Source organism: Cervus elaphus, unplaced genomic scaffold, assembly GCF_910594005.1.
Source record: "Cervus elaphus unplaced genomic scaffold, mCerEla1.1, whole genome shotgun sequence".
Classification (NCBI taxonomy): domain Eukaryota; kingdom Metazoa; phylum Chordata; class Mammalia; order Artiodactyla; family Cervidae; genus Cervus; species Cervus elaphus.
In genome coordinates, this window is record NW_025316692.1 from 524,963 (window position 1) to 546,133 (window position 21,171).

General features: G+C 52.4%; 1 long non-coding RNA gene and 1 other non-coding gene across 2 annotated transcripts; one reads left to right on the plus strand and one right to left on the minus strand.

Moving 5' to 3' along the window:
- Window positions 1-493: 493 nt before the first annotated feature.
- On the minus strand, window positions 494-20,863 carry LOC122691284. The gene is made up of 3 exons (XR_006340378.1): window positions 20,790-20,863; window positions 788-939; window positions 494-557 (listed from the first exon to the last, which is right to left on the minus strand). It is a non-coding gene; the product is annotated as an uncharacterized LOC122691284 (long non-coding RNA).
- On the plus strand, window positions 6,271-6,343 carry TRNAE-UUC. Its single transcript has one exon. It is a non-coding gene; the product is annotated as a tRNA-Glu (tRNA).
- Window positions 20,864-21,171: the final 308 nt, after the last annotated feature.

Genomic DNA, 21,171 nt, shown 5'->3' on the forward strand with positions numbered 1-21,171 from the left:
CTGTGAGGATGGATCCTCGAGCCAGACTTTCTGAATTCACATCTTGGCTCACTGCTTACTAACTTGAGCAAGTTCCCTCAACCTCTCTGTGCCTTAGTTTTGACACCTGTAAAATGTTCCTCATGGGATTGTTGGAAGATCAGATGAGCCAATATGCTAACTGCTTAGGATAGTTGTTGGCATGTAATGAATACTCAGAAATGTTATTTGTATTGTTATCATTCTTGGTGGTTACAGCGAACACACCCCTATCTCAAAATGTAGTGGGAATGCAGGTAGGGTTTCACTGTCACCTGTGATGCTGGCTGATACTTTGTCATAGTGGTGTGCATTAGCCAGCAGTGCTTTCAGCTGCAGAAATTCCAAACACAACAGCTTAGACAAATAAAGCTTGGTTTTACCTCAGATTACAAGAGGCCTGTGAGTTGACAGCTGCTGGCCTAGGTTCAACAGCTCAGCCATGTCAAGCCCTGTCTCCACAAGGACTTTGCCTCTTTTTCATGTGTTCTGCCTCAGTGTTACAACATGACTGCCACAACTCCTGGTGTCATATCCACCTGCAAGGCAGGAAAAAGGGAAATGGAGAGAAAATTAGAAATACCAGCCACCTATGGCTCTTTAATCAAGAAAACAAGTCCTCCCAGAACCCCCCAGCTGACTGCCAATTATATCTCATTTACTAGAACTGTATTATTTGACCACACTTAGTTCAAGACAGGCTGGGAATTTAATTAGCTTTCCAGCCGCAATTAGTGCAGATCATAAGGGAAAGGAAGGTAAGAATGACCTTGCCGAGTCTGCCACTATTTTCTTTATCCCATGAAAGGAATATCCGTGACCATGTTCAGTGAATCAGGAGTGGGTAGTGAAGTTCACCAAACGTTTTCTCAGCAGCAGAACCCTCTTCCGCTCTTGGGTTCCATCTAAATAGAGGCCCACCTGTTGTGAAACAAGAGGCAAATATTGAGCCATGGGGACCACCTGGGAGCCCACATTTTCTTGAGACAGCAAAGCTGAGAACCATGCAGACCAGGATCCGAGGCTTCCAAAGAACTCCTTTCCAACTTTCAAACCCAGACATCCTTCTGCCAGAAATGGCCATCACTACCAGCCTCAGGCCGGTGAGGAAGCCAGAAGCAATCAGGTTGCTGAACCAAGCCCTTGGCAGCAAAGGCATCTCTGCTCATTTCCTCCCGGACTTGTTAACCTGTTTTCCATCTTCCGGGCTCTCAGGAGCACTGGGCAGGCCAGCTGGAGAGTAGGCGACTCCCATGTGTGACTGCCCTAGTTTTCCTTCATGTCCTCTGAGCAGGCCAGGCTGATGCTATCTAGTTCCTGAGACCCTGCAGTGAACTCAGCCCTCAGATACCGCCTCTTGATAACAGTTTCACCTTTTCCATCTCTTTTAACAAATACCAACTCCTGGCCAAAGCCCAAACTCCTGGCTGAAGACCAACTGCTGGCTGACAGCTCCTTGCTCCTTCCCAGAAGCAAACCTGGTCTGAGACGGCCTGGAGGGTGGGGCAGGGAGAAGCAGGCCAGGTGCCCAGGACTCCCTGCCTGCCCCAGGCAGCTCAGTGCCTTCTCTGGGCCCTGGTTCCCCACAGCAAAAGGAGTATATTAGATGCTTCCTGGGGTTGCTGCTCTCTGCATGCCTTCTGCAGGCTCCCCTGGCTCACCCATCATGGCACCTGGACTCTGCCGCTGTGCCAGCCACAGATTCTGTGACCAGCCACGGGCCACCTTCAGCAAAAGGGTCCTTGCCATGGTCCCAGGCCTCAGCGGAAAGGCAGCTCGTTATTTCTGAGTCTGTGGAAAGTGCACTTTGAACACATTTGCATCAATGCAGGACACAATATCTCCCCCAGGAGGCCAGAAAAGAAGGAAAATTCAATTTGTCAAGACATCCAGCCCTCGCGTCCTGCTCTTCCTACCTGCTTTCTTGGCCCCTGAGAGGCAGCAAATCCTCCTGGGCCCAGACAAAGAGGAAGGGAAGCAGATGCTGTTTCAGACGGCATTTTTCCTCAGTTCAGTGGTAGGTTTATACTTTCACAGATACGATTTTGCACCACCCTCCCACCCATCACACAGAGCAACACTTCGACTTTCCAGGGCACTCTCCCCACCCCCCACCACTGGTGCCACCTGAGTCCCTCTCCCAGAAGGACACAAGGTCCCTCCCTGCCCACCTCCTGCTCCTGCTCTACAGCCTGTGAGGTGGTGTTCCCAGGCACGCCATTTGTCTGATGGAGAAACAGGCTTGGGAAGTCCAGCCCCACAGCGGGTGTCTGACCGGGGCTGGTCTTGCAGCCTGGCACACTCGGCATCCCCTGGCTGCACCCTCAGCTCAGACCCATGCCCCCTGAGTCTCTGTCCTTCCCCTCACTGGCACCTTGGAGCTCACTCAAAACATCTTGGGTTGGTCTCTCCTCCCCTCTGTGAAGCTTATCAGCCCTTTTCTTTTTTTTCCCCAGCTTCTCACAAACCACATGAGACAAGGCTATAGATACAACATGAGATTAAAGGCTGAACCTCATCCAGGTCAGGAAATTCCGAAGGCAGTTGCCCAGTTTATCTCCAGCCCTGCTGATACCCCCAGGGTAACTAGTCTGCTAGTGAGGTGGGGGGCCGGGGGCAGGCATGAACTGCAGGGGCACCTGGGTCCTTGGAATTTCCCGAGGACCAGATGCCCTGACTCCCCACCAGCTCCCAGGGCTGTTGCCCTCTCCCTGTCTTGGGCCTGGTTCCCACTCCCTCCCTTGATGTTGTGTCCTGAGTGTGTCCCTCTGCAGACACACTGTGTCTGTTCCCACCAGATCCAAATATGCTTACTTCCTCGTCCTTCAGACAGGCCTCTGTTGGACTCACTCTACACTGACCGTCCCAGTTGCTAAGTCCCAGTGCTCAGCCTCAACTCTCGGTAACCCAGCACTTTGGTCCCATGCTGTCCTTGGCTGGACTACAAACTCCCTGCCTCACTCCCACCCCTTGGTCCTCTCCTCACCTACCCCCACGCTCACTCCTGTCCTGTGGCCTTAAATACTGTACACACTGCCTGACCCAACTGCCTGCTCAGCCCTCCGCCTCAAGGTCGGACAGGCATCTTGGGCCTGTGAACCCCAACCGCCAGGTTTCCCCAAACCTGCCCCCTACACCCCACCCCTTAGATGTAGGAACTCTTCCCTCACACCCTACGTCTATTATTATGGTCACCTTTCATGTAAACTGGGGACCTGACACCTCTGGCCATCTCCCTGCTACCCTCCACCTTCCCTTAAACCTATCACCCACCTGGACCCTGTTGAAATGTGCATTTGCTCAAAGTCTTAAAATCCCCCTTTGCCCAAGTTCAGGGTCAAAAAAAAAAAAAATGCTAGCGTGACATCCTTCCATCCATCTTTTTCCTGCCCCTGCCTCTTGCCCCTCTCACTCTATTCCAGCCACCCTTGTAACTGCCATCCAAAATCCAACTCTGCCCCTGGAATCCCAAGGCTCAGTCTCCCCCTTCTTCAAGTCTTCTCAAATAATTCCTTCCCTCCTATCCTATTTTAAACTGCATCACCTCCCTGGCACTCTCTATTCCCCTTTGTGTGAGTTAGCTATTGCTGAGTAACAAGTTAGCCCAAAACGTAGAAGCTTAAAGACAGTATTTGCATGTTTATCTTACAGTTTCTATGGGTCAGGAATATGGGTGTGGTCTTGTTATTCCTCTGGGTCTCTCATAACTTCAGGCAAGCTAGGTTGGGGTCCTTTCAGGGCTGGGTCTGCATAAGGCTGTCTTATGAGGCTGTGGGCAGTAATTGTCTCTTCCCAGGCTGCCCTCAGTCCCTGGCACATGGGCCCTCCTGTGCTGCTCAAAACATCAATGTGAGCAAGGGGAAAGGGAGGGCGTGCCAGTGAGACAGACTCACAGACGTTTGTTTTGTTTTTTAATTAAGTAATTTGGCTGTGCCAAATCTTTAGTTGCAGCATGTGGGATCTAGTTCCAAAATCAGGGATTGAACCTGAGCCCCTTGCATTGGGAGTGCAGAGTCTTGGCCACTGGACTGCCAGGGAAGTCCCCTCACAGGCATTTGTAACCTAGTCTTGGTAGTGCCAGCCCATCACTCTGCCTTTCCTAGTCATTAAAAGAAAGTCCCAGGTCCAGTTCAAACTTGGAGGGAGGGAGCTGCACAAGAGTGTGAGAACTCAGAGGTGTGAAGACCTGAAGCCCCGTCTGAAACTGGCAGTCATACGGTTTCTGCTGGTTTGGCTTTCTCATATCCTTCCTTCCCATCTGACGTACTCTCCTGTTCATTATCTGTCTCCTTGAATGCCCTGCAAGCTCTTTGAAGGCCAAGCTTTTCTGGGTTGTTGAAGGCTGTGTCCACACTGTTGCAGCACATAGCCAGCATTGAATAGATCCTTATTGGGTTGGTGCTTCAGGAAGTTCCTGACAATACAGAATAATAACAGCCCTCCACTCTCAGTGACCTTCCTTAATTTTTCCCAAAGTCAGCCAGTGACAGGCACTGAAGGCTGATTTCTGTAAGGGTGAAAGAGGCTAGGGTGTGGGACCCCAGGGCTGGAGTGTGTTGACTACCATGGCCATGGCCAAGGAATGACAGTCCCTATGCCCTCCCTGAGACTCAGTCTCACCCTTGTGAAATGACACTCAGTCGCAGAGCCTGATCTCAGTTTCAAGAGCTCTTTAAAGGAGTGAGGCTAATTCATTCTTTGACATATGGATTTTCAAATATTTTAAAAATTCAAAAATCATAATTTGGTAAAAAATATTTTTGGGTGACAATTTAGGATTATCTACCAAAGCTTTAAATGCACACACTCCTTGATCCAGCAAGTGCAGAGCCTGTAATTGTTGATTTTTCACTATATTCACACATAAATGCAAAGATGGGTGTACAAAGATGTGCAATGCAACTTTGTTTATTGTAGCAAAAGAATAAGAATGATAAATGTCCTCAAGTGAGGGGCCAGATAATTAAACCTGAGCATGTCCACCTGTGGAATAGCACACAGCTATTGGGAAGGCCCAGGAACCCACATGTCCTGATGTGGATGCAACATCATCTCATTTACTGAGTTAATCAACAGCTATTTGAGCATCTACTATGTTCCAAGTATTATTCTAGGCACTAGGGACACAAAAGAGCATACTTCCTGTTCTTGGAAGCTTACATTCATGTAAACCCATACATGCACGTGCAAAGCACACCAACAAATATAACCATGCAAACATAACAGGATTCTAAAGAAAGCCCAGTGGAGCAGGGAGAGCATGGGAGACTGCTTCTTAGAGCATGGCCACTGAGGAACATCTGAGCCAACATCTGGGCAAAGTGAAGGAGAGGTCAAGGGCAAGCATCTCCCAGATAGAAGGGACAGCCAGTGCAGAGTCCCCAGTACCAACAGGCTTGCTATATTTAAAGAAGAGCAGTCCTGGGGTGGGCGGGGCACTTCCCAAGTGGCTCAGTGGTAAAGACTCCGTCTGCCAATGCAGGAAACAAGGGAGACAAGGGCTCTATCCCTAAGAGGCGACGAGCCCCTGGAGGAGGAAATGGCAACCAACTCAAGAATTCTGGCCTGAAGAATCCCCATGAACAAAGGAGCCTGGTGGGCTGCAGTCCATGGGGTCGCAAAGAGTTGGACACGACTGAGCAATTGAGCACACACCTACAACAGGCTGGAGAAGCCCAAGTGGAGTGAGAAGGAGGAGAAGAGGGAGGGGAGGAGGAGGCAGGGGGAGGCTGAGGTCAGGGAGGTGGGGTGAGCAGAGGTTGGTGGGTGAGCATCAGATGGGTGACAGCCACCCATCTGAGCTGGCTGTGGACTACTTACCCTTCAGGATGCAGGCTCAGGGGCAGGTGAGCTGGTGCAGCTGCTGAGATTCCACCCTGGTGGGGCTGGGACCTCAGCTGCCTGCTCCATGCAACGGGCTGAGTTTTTCCCCAGCACCCCTCTGGGACTGTGGGAAGGGGATGAAACAATGGTGGGAGCCTGAGAAGGAGGCCACTGTGACAGCCTGGAGAGGACAGCAGCTTGGACCAATGCAGACGGATGAGATTCTGAGTATGTTCTGGAGACCCAGCAGAACATGCCGTTGGGTCAGATTCAAGGTATGAAAGAGAGAAGGGAATCACTTGTAACTCTTTGGTCTTTGTCCTGAGAAACTGAGTGAATATGAACCCTGTTACTAAGATGGGAATAAGTGAAGGACAAGCAAGATTTGGGGATGGGAAAAGTGGAAATTAAGAGTTTGTTTTTGGGAATTCCCTGGTAGTCTAGTGGTTAAGACACCATACTTTCAATGCTGAGGTCACTGGTTCAATCCCAGTTTGGGGAACTAAGATCCTGCAAACCACATGACACAGCCACAAAAAAAAAAAAAAGTTTACTTTTGATGCATTAAACCTGAGATGCCCTCTGGGGGCCATGCAGAGAGTCCATGGAGGGCAGGCAGCTTAGTGAGTGGACTTTAGTGGGGAGGAGAGGCTGGGAATAGATGGGGGATGGAGGAGAGTGTTGGGGGTGGGGTGGACTGGGTTTCAAGCTGGGTCTGGATGCGGTCACTGAGGAGTCAGTGTGGGCTAAACTGACGGCCCAGGTTGGGGATCTTTTGTGAACACATCCATGTTTAGTAATGGAGACAAGGAAGGCACACAGATGAAGAAGAGGAGGAGGTGTATCCAGGAAGCCAAGTGAGGAGAGGCCTGGGGATGGGGGTGGAGGAGGGGGTGCGGGTGTGCAGGCAGGTGGAGGAGCAGTCCAGTGCTGCCAGGAGCTGAGTGTACGTGGACAGCAGAGGGTCACTTCTGGCCCATTGGGTGGAGGTCCTTCAGCTTTCAGGCTTAGACAAAGCCAGAGTCAGGGCAGGGCGGGGCCCACAGGGGTTGCAGGGGGCTGCAGGGACCACAGGGGCCAGAAAAGGAGGTGGTTACAAAGATAACACCTGTCAAGAGAGCCGAGGGAATTCCCTGGCAGTCCAGTGGTTCAAACTCCATGCTTCTACTGCAGGAGATACAGGTTCGATCTCTGGTTGGAGAACAAAGATCCTGCGAGCAATGAGGCCCCTCTTCCCCCCAGAAAAAGAGCCAAGGAATAAGGGATAGGCACAAGGTCTTGGAGTTTGGGTTTGAAGATGAGGAGCATTCCAGCATGTTCTGACAGGGAGTGATCCAGGAAGCCTGAGAAGTGGGTTCAAGCTGCAGCAAGACGATGCACAAGGCTCAGGAGCTGTGACTGAGTGGGTGGTGCAGACGGACTGGAAAAGGCTGAGTAGGTCCTTCTAAGAGATCTGGAGGCCCAGGGAGGTGGCTGTGAGGGCTGCGGAGGCACAGAAGACAGGGAGCGAGCAACCAGGGTGGCTGAGACCACTGTTGTGGAGAGAGGGTCCTGAACACAGACAGCCTCCCTCACCTCCTCCAGCCAGGCGAGGACTCGGGGGAGGCAGAAAACTGGGCCACCCAAGGTCGAGCTTTGCCGGGTGAATAGGAACATTTGGGGGGCAGTGTTGGGAAGAGGAAGAGAGATGTCCGTGGATTGTCCTTATCACACTCAGTTCCCAGAGCCCTCGCCCATACCCTGCTCTGTTTCACCCCCACCCTGGGGCAGGCACCACTTTGAACCCTTTCTGCACTGATGACAGGGGGTTTGCAGCTGAGGAAGGGCTCAGTAATTGGACAGAATCTCTGGGAGGGGCCATGGGGATTAGTGACAAGGAGAGAAATGCGGGGGTCAGACCAGGAGTGGAAGAGGCTCCAAGGAGCCCAGGACCCTCACTTTCTGAGGACTCAAGTGCTCCCTTTTCTTCCATTGACCTTGGAGATGGCTGCAGTCCCTTCTGAGTCTCAGATCCAATAGTTTGATCCAGAATTTGGAGGGAACTCCAACCAGGGGTAGGAACACACCCACCCCAGCCCTCTGGTGTCCTCATAGCAGCCCTGCCTAGCATCACAGCCACAGCCCACTCTGCCCCATCTCAGAGACCCTGAGGTCCATGTCTTCCTTGACCTGTTCTGAGAATGAGCAGGAGGCCACGGGACCCTGTGTGTGCCCAGCACTGTGCTAGGCCTCATGGGGAAAGCAAGGGAAGGAGGAGAGGGTGTGCCCCTGGCATCCAGCACTCCTGAAGCTGAGCCCTTTGCTGCCTGTCGCTGCCAGGTGAGTGTCACCTGTGAACAGGTGCACAGGCCTCAGGTGGTGGTGCACACTCACCCATACCAGGCAGTGGAAGACCAGGGCATGGGCCTGGGTCCTGGGTGCAGACAGCTGTCTTTGCAGCCTGGCCAGCTCCTCCCTTGTGTTGGGGTCCAGGGGAGCCCAGCTCAGGGTTGTTTTGTCTCACACAGGTGTCACAAATGTAGAGTGCAAGCTTGAGCCTGCAACCTCCACTCTATGATTTGGCTGGGAGGAGCTGAGCACCCAGGGTCCCCCTCAGGTAGGTGGGAGGAAGCAGCCACGGTACGGGTCACCGGTCCCCCCCATGTGCCCTCGATCCAAGCATCTGCCCTGGCAGCATCATCTCATGCCGGCTGTTTTTCCTAATGGAATCACAGCTTGCCAGACAAAGCAACAACATTCATAAAATGCCCCAGGCATGACAAATCTTCCCTTTGAATGGGTCATTTGCTGAAGGAGATGCCACTGATGACTCATTCCATAGATCAGAGAGTCCTGGCATTACAGACAGCTGAAGCTGAGGAGTCTTGAGAGAGGATTATTGCTGGTCTTTGTGCCGATGGGCCTACGGAGCCAAAGGGGACACAGGTGTGGCCTGTTCAGTGTTAGCTCAGACTCACTTCAGGAGCAGTAGGGAGGCATTTTTGGACTCTGTCCCTAACTCCTGATGGTGGACCACATTGGGAACCTGCCCCCTTGACCCAGACTCCCCAGTGTGACCTCTGGACCAGGATGTCGCAGGCTGCAAATGACCACAGCAATATTTCTGTCCTGCCGGCTCTTTCAGAATCCTGCCACCACCACCCCCATCCAGAGATGGATTCTGTTTCCCCTCTCCTAGAAATTGGGCTGGACTATGTGACTGCTATGATAAATAGAATGTGACGGAGGGATGCAGGGGGACTTTGGAGACGAGGATACAGAAGGTGATACGACTTTGACCGCCGTATTGTAAGGAAGCCCAGCTCCTACAGGGCTGTATGTCTGTGCCCTGGTGGACAGTTCCAGTGAAGGCAGAGGGTCTGGGCTAGCAACCAGCACCACACACAGTCATGTGAGGAAGTCCATGTGATTCATGACACAAGTCATGTGATTCCAGTCCTGCTGTGAGCCACCCTAAGCTAAGCGGAGTGCAGCAGAGACAAGGTATGCCTGCTGAGGACTGCCCATGTTATAGACTCGTGAGCAAAAGAAATAACGGTGTTGTTTTAAGACAGTTTGGGGATGGCTTGTTATTGAGTAATAGACAGTGAGAATGCTGCCCTTGATGATCTCTTGGACTTCCCTGAATTTCTCTGACCCAGGGACGCAGCACCTGCTCTGTGGATGACCGACTGAGAATATGGGTGGACACAGAGTTCCTTGTCCTGGGGGAGCTCTAGTACATTTGGGTCAGTGAGAGCTACTCCAGAGGGTCTGCCATATGTGGGAGAGGAAGTGTCTCATTCCTGGAAGTGGTTTCTATTTATATTTTTTTAAGATTTTTTGATGTGGACCATTTAAAAAGTCTTTACTGAATTTGTTACAGCATTGAAAGTGGAAGTGTTAATCACTCAGGTGTGTCTGACTCTTTGCGACCCCATGGTGTAGCCTGCCAGGCTCCTCTGTCCATGGAATTCTCCAGGCAAGAATACTGGGGTGGGTTGCCGTTTCCTTCTACAGGGGATCTTCCCAACCCAGGGATCAAACCCAGGTCTCCTGCACTGCAGGCAAGTCCTTTACTGTCTGGAGCCACCAGGAAAGTTCATATTTACAACATTGCTTCTGTTTTATTTACTTATTTTGCTTCAAGGCATGTGGGAATCTTAACTCCCCGACCAGGGAGCAAACCCACACTCCTTACATTGGAAGGTGAATTTGTAACCACTGGACAACCAGGGAAGTCCCTGGGGGTTTCTGTTTAATGGGAAATGTCTTCTTGGTAGCAAAATGTTTGGTACTAGTTTTGATATTTGGTCATTTTCCCAAAGGTTGTGAGGTCTGTGAATCCCTCCTGTGATCTTAGAGCTGTGGCCTGCAGAGAAATTGCTTTTTTTAAGCCTCCACTGAAACCCAGTAGTGACAGAGCTGCTGTGAGAGCAAAAATGCACTAAGCAGTGTGAGTCAACAGGGTGTCAAACAATACACTGAAATTCCCTGGAATAAGTTTCACCAAATGGGGGTCTGTGATTTTGTTTAGAATTCATATTGTGTGATTACGCCTACAGCAGTAATGCCCACAAAGTCCTTTTCACTAGAACAACACTGACCTGTTATTATGTGAAGGGACAAGCAAGCACTCAGTAGCCCATTGCTTCCATCTCTTTGGCTGGATGGAGGTGCCCTGTATGGGTCACCATGGGGTTCCTGATCAAGGTCACTGCCATCAGTGTGGACAGAAAACATCACTAAGACAGCGGGAAATGTGGGCTATAGTGTCCTCATCCATTTCACACTTCAGTGGCCCACACACATATCCAGCAATTCTCTGCCCTCTATCCCAGCAACCTGGGAACCCACATCCCAGGAGGGCCTCAGCTCCTAGAATGCACTGAGCAGACTTCCCCATCAGCATCCTCTCCTGAGTCTCTGACCGTTGATAAATACACCCCAGTTTGTGAATTCATAATGAAAACTAAAAGCATACAAATAATTGGAACTGGAGAAGGAAATGGCAACCCACTCCGGTATGATTGCCTGGAAAATCCCATGGACAGAACAGCCTGCAAGCTACTGTCCATGGGGTCACAAAGGGTCAGACACGACTAGTGACTAAACAACAGCAAAATCTGAAACACCAAAAGCACCCCCCCCCCAAAAAAAAAGTAAAATTAATAGTGCTCTATGTTCATTACCAGGACCTTCTTTCCAGTCTGCATCAGTTTCCGGTGACTGCATGGCTTGTTATTATCTCACGGTTCTGGAGTCTGGAAGTCTGAAATCAGGGCTGGTTCCTTTGAGGGCTGTGATGGGAGGATCTTTCGACGGGCTCTCTCCTCAGCTTATGTCTCTTCACCTCACCTTCCCTCTGGGCCTGACTCTGTCCAAATTCCTTCTTTTTATAAGGACACCAGTGATATTGGATTGGGGCCCACCCCAGTGACCTCATTTTAACCTGATTACATCTGTAAAGACCCTGTTTCTGAATCAGATCACATTCTAAGCTAACAGAGTCAGGACTCTAATATATGGATCTGGGGGGACACCATTCAACTCCTGATACAATGAAAATCGTATTTGAGTTTATGTTTCTCCCTTTAGTAGGACTGAGGATGACTGCACAGTAGCCTAGACCAGCATCAGGGTGATTTGGCAGGCAGAGGGCAGAGGGCACTGCCCTCAGGCCAGGAGGCCGGCTTTACCCTGTGGCCTTGGCCAGTCTCAGTGGAACCTCAGTCTTTCTGTGATAAGGCTTAGCCGAGTGGTCCCTTTGGGCCTTTCTGTCCCTGAGATTGCTCAGGGTCACATGTCCCTGGCTTTAGTTCACATGAGGCATGGAGGCCTGTGCTGGGCCCACTCAGTGTGGGTGTGAACAGAAGTGTGGCGGACACCGGGGCACTCAGCCAGGCTGCTCAGGGTGGATGTGCTAAGGAGACACCAGTAGGCCTCCCGGGGAAGGGCCAGGTTCTTGTGGGATCAAGAACAAGGAACCCTAGTTTCTCTTTCCCGCAGACTTTCCTCACTGCCAGCCCTACAGGAATTTCCCTTGAGGGCTGGATGGTCAGAGAAGAAGATGACACTCCTGAAGGGCAATGACTAGGCTTAATACTAGAGCAGAGGGCTGGGCAGTGCATGATGAGAGGCTGGTGCCCCTTCCCCCAACAGCTGCTGCAACTCCAGAGTAGAGAGTGTGGCTGAGGGACCATGGGAGGCTTGGCAGGGAGGGGCTGAGGAGTAAGTAAACACTTTGTCTTCCTTGCTTTCGCCTCTTCCGGGGCCTCAACATCAAGGGCCAGATGACAGGATATTCCTCTGCCCCCGCTCCACCCCCCAGGGGCAGCCTGGCTGGCCCTGACACCGGCTGGTCCAACCCACTGCCCAGCCCCCGCCAAGTGTGGCTGGTGCACACTGGGGCAAAACTGAGCAGGCATAGCCCTCACCATGGAGGAGTGGGGATGATGCACATCTCACCTAGCACAGCAGGGAAGCCAGCCCTGTAGCTGCAGTGAGGCCCATCTGTTTCCGGGCACGAGCCCCAGCCTGGAGCTCCCTCAGGGAAGCACCCCAGGAATGCCCAACAAGGGCTTAAATCCAACAGCAGATCCTAAGTCTGGGACAGTGGGAATAAATAGTTGCTTAGGCAAGTTTCACCCTAAACCAAGACTTGGGGACAGTAATTCTTGCAGAGCAAAGATGGCTGTGTGATTGCTTACTGTCAGGAGGTTTGCCCAGGCTTCCAGGGTTGGGGTGCGGGTCCCACTGCTCTGGTCTTGGCAGCACCTGGCTCAGCCTGCCCTGCCCTCCTCTCCCTAGGCCGCCTCCTGTAGGCCTGGAGGAGCTGGGCATAGGGGTGAGGACCAGTGAGACCATGGCCCAGGCTTCCAGAAACATGTGGGCCACGGGTCTGGAGCTCACCAGTGAGGCAGAGGAAGGGGAAGAAAGGACAGACAGCTCAAATGGGTTGTTGCTCCTAGCAGCCTGCAGGGCTGCCCTGTGCCCCCTCAGTTCCCCTCCCCAGCCCTGCAGGCAAGCATGGCCGGGTGGCCCCATTTCTCACCCCTATCGATTATGCTGGCAGAGCCCTGCAGCACAGGATGTAAATCATCATCCTTGGGGTATTTAACCCAGGGAGGGTTAGCTGGAGGTGGCATCCCTTATAAATCCTGCATCTGATGTTTTTATATTAATTCCTAGAGTAGCCAGATTACTTTTTATTCCACTGACTATTTATTCCACTGACTTCTTCATTGACTAGGAGACATTTCTGAACAGTGCGTATCTTGTGGAGCATCAGTCATTTAGTGGGGTGCTTCCTCTGGTTGCAAGTTTTTTCATTAATGTAAAAGGAATGAAAATTCCTTTGCTTCAAAGACTCGGTCTTTGGAAATAACAATGCACAGGCCAGCCAGAGTCACTGCTGCCAGCACCACCACCGCCATGTATATGCGCTGTCTGGAGGGGCCTGTGAGCCTCTGACTAAGGGGCAGAGTCCCCTGGCATCCTCTCTTTCCTCTTTTTCCCCAGTCCCCCTTGGCCATGCACAGGACCTGAATTAGCCTCTGTCAAGGGACCATGGCTTGGCAGAGACCAGGTCCCCGAGAGCCAAACACGTGGTCATCAGGATGATGGCAATAACCGTCTTGCTCTGAGGACCCAGTTGAAGACATGGGTGTTAGGGGAAGAAAGCTGTCTGCAAATACAGGTGTGTCCCTGCAGAGGAATGGAGCAGGCATGTTCTGGGTGATGGTGACAGCCCACTTGCTTTGCAGATGAGAGAATCATGTTTGCTGGAGACTCTCTGAAGCTCCACCCCATGCAAGAGTTGGATGGCAGTAGAATCCAGCCAAAACAAAGAGATGACCACCCTTTACCTGCACAGTGAGTGTGCTGGATCACCCAGTGGACTCAGTCGGGTCTGAGTCTCCCATGAGGGACCCAGCTGAAAAAAACGGGTGTTAGGAGGAGACAGCTGTCTGCAAACACAGGTGGGTCCCTGAAGAGGAGCAGAGAAGGTGAGTTCTGGGTGGGCTCCCAGCAAAGCCAGGGCCATGGGCATCAGCCAGGGGCAGATGGAGGCTGCAGAAAGGGAGGAGACACAGAGGAGGGGAGGCTCACTGGGAACAGGGCGTGCAAGCAGCAGAGTGAAGCAGGCACCTTCCTTTTTGAGATCCTCACCTGTGTCTCTCCCATTGCACCATGCTCTGGGCAGCTGATCCCCACCCAGTGGGCCGGGTACCAGCGGCATCAGCAGCCCCAGGGATCTAGTCCCGAGGACAATGTGTCACCCTACCCCCACACCCAGAGTTAGAACCTGGGGGGCAGGCTCACAGTGTGTTTGACCAGCCTTGCACTAGAATTTGGAAACCAGGAACACAGTGAAGTGAGGGCAAGAAGCCCAGAGAAGGAACAGCTGGGTTTGCACCTCAGCAATCTGCCTGGAAAATGGGGCACTACTCCCACCCAGGCGGGTGTTGTGACCCTGAATGAGTTAGAAGCTCCAGTCCAGGGCTGCCCCCATGTAGGTTCTCCACAGCCATGAGCCATTCCCACTGTGCTCACTCAAGGCCGGCCTCCTCTTCTAGGAGAGATGATTCAGGCCTCAGAGCTTTGCCTCCCAGGGAAACCTCACTCAGCTTTTCTTCCAGGGGTCAGACATGCATAATTCAACCTTTAGGATTTTGAGATTGCTGATAAATTACAGATACAAATGGGTAACCAGGCAAAGCCCCTCTGCAGCCTGGGTATCCACCTGGGAAATAAAACAGAGGTCACTCCCTCCTGCCCCCCACCATAGGCAAGGTCGCAGGAGCCCCCAAAGACGAAGGCTGCTTGCATTTGTGGGCAGCTGCTTCCAAGACAACCGTGAAGAAAACAAAAAAAGGTTGTGAATGGTGTTAGAGAATCAGCTGTATCGAAGGGTCTGGATCCTGTAAGGAAACAATTATGAGGCAGGAGCGAAGCTTTAGAAGATCATAGGTGCTTCATCCAACCTCTTCTCTTCCATCCCTGAGGTGGACTCCTGATGAGGGTCTGGGCAAGTCCCAGGAGTGAAGGAGGTAAGCTCGGGGCCCTGGGGCGGGGGTAGGGAGGAGAGCAGGCACCCAGGTGCCTGCTCAGTCCCGGCCTCTCTGCATCAGTCTCCCTGTTCATTCATTGCCTGACACAGCCATGGATGAAATGACTAGGACAGGGAGTGATCTGGTCATTTAGATAAATACATCTTGTAGACCAGCCATCAGGTTCCTGTGGGTAGGAGGGGGTGGGGGTTGGGGAGGGGAAGGAGAGTTGCTGTGAGTGAGGAGGATGCTTCTAAGCTTCTGAATCAGCTTTCCATGAGACCCCAGGGATCTGGGGCAAAGAGAGGGTCTGAGACAGGCCTCTGAGGGCCATTGCTAGGGGGTGGGAGATGGAGGGGCGGAGTGGGAGGGCAGAATTATCCACAGACGTGGAAAAGCCGAGGTTCAGTTTCTCAGTTACAGCAGTTTCTCAGTTATAGGAGTGGTTGAAAATGTGGTTCCGGGTGTCCTCAGAAGTCACCTAAGGGAAACGAGGGGCCCTCCCTGAAATCAGTGTGGAGTCTTGGTGTATTGATTGATTAGAACCTTTCTCCTGCCCCCGGGAGATGTCCTGTGTGGAGAACAGCACAGACACAGTGGTCCCTTCTCTCCCATCCCCCACCACCTGAGTGCTCATCTCACAGCTGTACTAGGAGGTGGACTGCTGTGCCCACAAAGTTCACATGGGCTTCCTTTCAGTTCCATCCATGTGGTTTCCGTGAGCCAGGTCCTAGGCCTTCCTGTGTGCCCCCAGCCCACCCACACCCACGTGTGGTGGAAAGACAAGCCCAAGTTCTGCCTGGCTCAGCCAGGGGGCCTCCCTGTGTGGCTGAGTCACAGCACAGACAATCTGTGGTGAGTTCTTCCATGGTAGCCTCATTCAAGGACAGGTTACAATTCGCAGAGGTTGCAACTGCATCCACCCCTCACAATGCAGCCCCTGTCTTGGGGGGCAGGGCAAGGGCTGAGCAGCACACACAGGGTAGTAGAAGCAGCCCCACCAGTGGCTACTTGGTGTCCGGGCTGGAGCTGGGCAGAGAGCAGCCGCAGGGCTCCCTGGAGGTCCTGGGACAGAGCCCGGGATGGGCAGGTAGGGGCCTGTCTCTAAGCCAGAAGGGAGAAGCTTCCAGACATGATTGCATCTGACCTTCTCCTCATGTCTCCTTTCTCTGGCGTAGGGCCTGCAGTGAGCCCAGCTCCTTTGTATTCCTGGGCTTCAGCGTAGGGGAACTTTGTAAAGTTTCCAACCCACAGAAAATTGCCAACCTCTGTAGGCTTGAGGGGGACCCACGATCTCCACACAGCCCTTCTCATTCCTGTGGACCTCTGTGGAGAGAGGAATTGGGGGTGGGGAGTGGGAGAGCTGCTCTGAGTGAGGAGGGTACTTCTACGCTTCTAAATCAGCTTCCTGAGAGACCCTCACCCCCAACCCTGCTGGCCTGGAGCACTGAGGTCTTCAGAACCTTCCAGAACATTCCTCAGTTGAGCAATCCCAGCCCAGGGCCAATCCCCAGGGAACCTGGAGAAAGAGAAGCTCCCCTTGTTGAGGATCCCTGTATCCTTCTGTTTAAAGGGCCAGAGGGAGGAGAAGGATTCTGAGCTTTTAAGAGAAGGTCTCTCAACAAAACACTTCCTGATGCTCATCTGACACTAAAAAAATATTCAAGTCATAAACTTCTCCTGTGGAACACGTCTCAAGAATGTATTTATCTAAAGGGCATCTGTGTTTGGTCTCAAACTCAAACGCTCCAAATGTCAGGCCCTGAATGATTTATTTGGGGCCTCCTGTTCCCTCCCTGTGGATTGTCTTCCGGCTCCAGCCCTGCTCCTGTCACCCTTTCCACTGATGTTTACAGACTCAACAGGCTTCTGTTCACACCAAGGAGGCAGCCCAGAGGGAGTTGGGGGCAGAGGGGTGTGAGTGTGCACCGGTAAGGACTGATGCTGTCACAGCAGATGGCCCTGCCCTACCTCCTGCCTCCTGAATGCACCTTGTGCCTCTGCCCAGGCTGTCTTCTTAGCTTCCAGGGCCATTCCTCACAGCAGGTCATCCAACTAGCACCCTGAGTCCTCATCATGTCCCCACGGAGAGGGCCGGGAGATAAATCCAGCACAGTTAAACCAGGAAGCAGGACTTCCCTGGCTGTGCAGTGGTTAAGACTCCATGCTCCCAATGTAGGGGACATGGGTTTGATCCCTAGTTGGGGAACTAAGCTCGCACATGCTGCAGGGCATGGCCAAAACAACAACAACAACAAAAACAAAACAGGAAGCACACTGCGTGTGTGTGTGTGTGTGTGCTCAGTTGCTTCAGTCGGGTACAACTCTTTGCGACCCCATGGACTGTAGCCTGCCAGTCTGCTCTGTCTGTGAGATTCTCCAGGCAAGGTTGCTGGGGTGGGTTGCCATATCCTCCTCCAAAGATCTTCCCAACCCAGGGATCAAACCCACGTCTCCTGTGACTGCTGCAACGCAGGCAGATTCTTTACCACTGAGCCACCAGGGAAACCCAGGAAGCATACTGGGTTCCCTTCAAATTGTTTAGATGGAGCATCTGAGTATCGGCTAGGGAGACTGGTATCTTGGAGCCCAGACTTCTGAGTGACAATTAAGAGTTGAACAACAGAGGGGGCCAGAGGCAGGCAGGAAGACAGAAGGAACAGCCAGTGGAGGTCAGTGGCCACAGAACACGTAGGGAGTCTGAGACCATTGGAGGCAGGGTGGCTCGGGAGCAGAGGGAGGTAGGCCCTGGAGAGGGGCTAGATGCTGAGCTCCCAGCCCCAGCAAGCAAGCCCTTGGGTCTCAGGCTGCTGCACAGAGTCCCCTGACAGCCCTTCATCACAACATATTAACATGCATGAGCTCATCAGCCCCTTTCCAAAGAGGCCCCTGAGAACAGGGCCCTCCAACGCCCACTCTGCCTACAGGAGGCAGGGGTTTCAGTAGACGTGGTCAGGCTTGGTGCTGGGTCTGCAGGGGAACAGAAGATTCCCCAGGACGAGAGAGAGTGTGCCCAGGGGGAACCCCAGCAAGACTGCTGCTGTTGAGGGTGGGGGTGGGGGCTCTGGCACTTTCAATCCACCAGGAAACAGAGTGGAAGCTGCTGGATCAGAGAGCCCACTGGGACTCAGCAGGCTCTGGTTTCTCTGCTCTCCCCACAGCGGGGGAGGTTTGGGCTAGGAGCCTGCCCAGCCCAGGAGCCCCAGGGAAAAGCCGGGAAGGTGTTTCTTAGAGCATCAATGCCCAATAAGTACATAGCCATGTATGACTACTTAATTTTACATTATTGTAAATTCAGTTCCTGAGTCGCACCATCCATATCTCAAGTGCTCCACAGCCACACTTGGCTAGTGGCCCTCACATTGGATGGAACAGAGGAGGAAGTTACCACCATCACAGAACATTCTGTGGACAGCACTGGGGATGAAGGCCAGGCTGGCCAGCTTCTCAGCAAACAGGGGTGCTCAGGGGTGCCCACCTGGGCTGGGTGAGATGTCTACAGCAGAGCTGGGAGCTACCTCCCAACCATGCACCTAGGTTCAGATAGCCACCTTTAGGGAGGTGTTAGAGAGGAAGCAATGGTGGCACCCTAGATCTACCCGAGACAGCACTCCCCACCTCCCCTGGCCACCCGGGGCTGCTGCCATCACTGAACAAGGTCTTTAGGAGCACTTCCTGGATTGGGGTGGGGAGAACGGGGGTCAGTCAGTGCCCTGCTGCTCGTGGGCTTGTCTGTAAGCACAGGGGGCTGGGGGAGCCACACAGGTTATGCCCTCCCACAGGCAGGTGGCCGGCCCCCCTCCCCCTCCTTTTCAGGGACGGCGGCACCCCCACACACACACTGCCTCAGCACCCGCAGGCCTGAGATGGATGTAGAAGCAGCACACCGTGCCTGGAGCTGCACCCACCCCATCCTGGGCAAGGAGGCCTCAGAAGCCATTACAGGACATTAAGTCAATGGGCTTCCTATTTGTCAGCACACCAAGAACACAGCAGACTTTTTCCACTCCTAAAGATTGCCTGGGTCAGAGCATTCACTCTGCCAATCCTGCAGGCTGTAACCCTCTCAGAGACCAGAACTGCACCTTCTAGAGGGGTGAGGTGAGGCTGCCAAGGAGGTGCTTCATGGGGAGACAAAGACCCCTTATCCCTGCTGGGGCAACAGAGGAAACCCCAAGGCCCACCCTGTCACTTCCCCCACTCCCTGTGGGCAGCACCATCCCCAGAGCTCTGTCTTCTTTGCCCAAAGTCAACTCCCCGGGACATCCGCCCTGACAGACACCCTGCCCCATGCCCCTCCCCATCTGGGGTCACTTGTGAATGCTCTGTGTGTCTGTACCTTATGTGTTGGTGATTGTCCTTGAGAAGCACCCCAAAGGAAGGGTCTTGGCTTAGCTCACTGTAGTTTGAAAAGGGTGCTGGGAAAATAGTGCCCAGCAAGTATTTATTAAATAGATGAACTTTTCAAGAAGAAGAATAAATGGTAAATGTGCAGATCAGGTGAAATAAAGACTCGGATGTGAATTTTTGAGCAAAAACAAGGCTCAACTTCATGCTTGTTGATCATTTTAGGTTACATGACCAGGGAGGGACATCCAAGGCCCCTCCTTGTAGACCCTGGCTAAGCAACCCTGCCACAAGGCAGACCTCCCTGGCTTTGTGATTCTGCCCACCTGAATATGACAGGTAGCATATGCTACCTGTCACCAGTTTTGTTTTGTTTTTCCACTGTGGGCCACAGAACAAATCGAGAGGCATCATCCATCTTACCTGAAGGTTTTGTCATTTCAGTCTGGAAACTGGAGAATTCATAAATAGGTTTTGTGATGGTAAAGGTAAGCTTAAGTTTTCATTCACCTCTAGCCAATAACTGATGGAGAGGTTCGCCTTTGCTTCTAGAAGCAAAAGGGAAAAGAAAAGGCTTCCCAGTGACAGGATAATTTGTCAGAAAGTTATGAATGAGCACAAGCAGGACTGTATAGGAAGTGTGTATTGAATGATATGACATACTGGCTTCTAATTGCTGCTGCCTTTCTGATCAATAATACATGTTTTAAAAAAACCTTCTGTTTGCATTTACACAATGGGCTGTAACTACTGCAAAGGATCCATTAAGACCTATTTTAAAAAGTGCATTCGTAAAAACTTGTCTAAATCTGCATTACAAGGCCTGCAAACTGCCCTGGGAGATGTTTTTTCTAAAGAGCATTCAGGTCATACCTGTTGGACTGGCCAATTCGAGCTCCCTGTTACTGCTATGGCTTGCTTGTAAGCTAGGTCAGTCCTTCTCTTTGGTGTCCTTGAGGCAAGAGGCAGGCACTGCCAGGCCTGAGGCCCCATTAGGTTCCAGTGGTCTCCAGCCAGTGGTACCCTTGGGCTGGGGACTTGATGTGAGCAAAGCCCCCAAAGCCTGGGTGAGGTATGAGCAGAAATCAACCCACCACTCCCGAATGTGTAATTACATGCTCAGATAAGTGCTGCTGTGGCAAAGAGGACTCTGGGGTTCTAGGGCTCTCTCTCCTTCCACTGAGAGAGCTGTAGGTCCTGTGGGGAGGGCTGGAGACAGGCATTGGCTCCTGCAGGCTGGTATCATTGGCTGCCAGCCCCATGCAGGTGTGACTTGTTACCTGTGCAGGTGGGAAGCCAGAGCTGGGGCAGCAGACAGCCCGTTTTAGGGGTCACCTGTGTTCTGTGCTACCTGAGCTAGGTCCACTGACCACTCTTGCCTCAGCTCAGCTTCCACAGCTGACGGGAACCAGTGATAACAAGGACAGCTCCTGCCCATTGCCTCGGATTCACCTGTCCTCAGGCACCTAAAGGGAGAGAGCTCTGCTTTCCTGAGGCCCAGAGATGTTGCAAACATGCTGAGGTCACACAGACCAGAGAGAGATGGCTTCAATACAACTCAGAGCCTACCTGCAACCTTCACACCAGGTCACTGCCCCCAGCCTAACATCCAGACAGCACCTTGGACTTTAGAGGACCCCTGGAAGAAGAGCCAAAAAAAAAAAAAAAAAAAGCTCATTTTCTAGACAACCAGAAACAGTGCTGATTCTGTCAAAGCTTCATTTGGGTTCAGCCTCACAGCACTTCCAGGTAGTTACTGTATTATTACTTCCATGTTCTAGTACATGATGAAGACCCCAAGGCCCCAGTGATGCAGCTAGCCTGGTTCTTGTGCTGTGGGGAGGAATGGAGAAGAGATTCTTCCAGAGAAGAGGGAGGGAAGCAGGCAAGGGAGGAAAAGGAAGAACAGAGGAAGGAAGGGAAAAGAGCAAGGTGGGGCCAGAAATTCAGA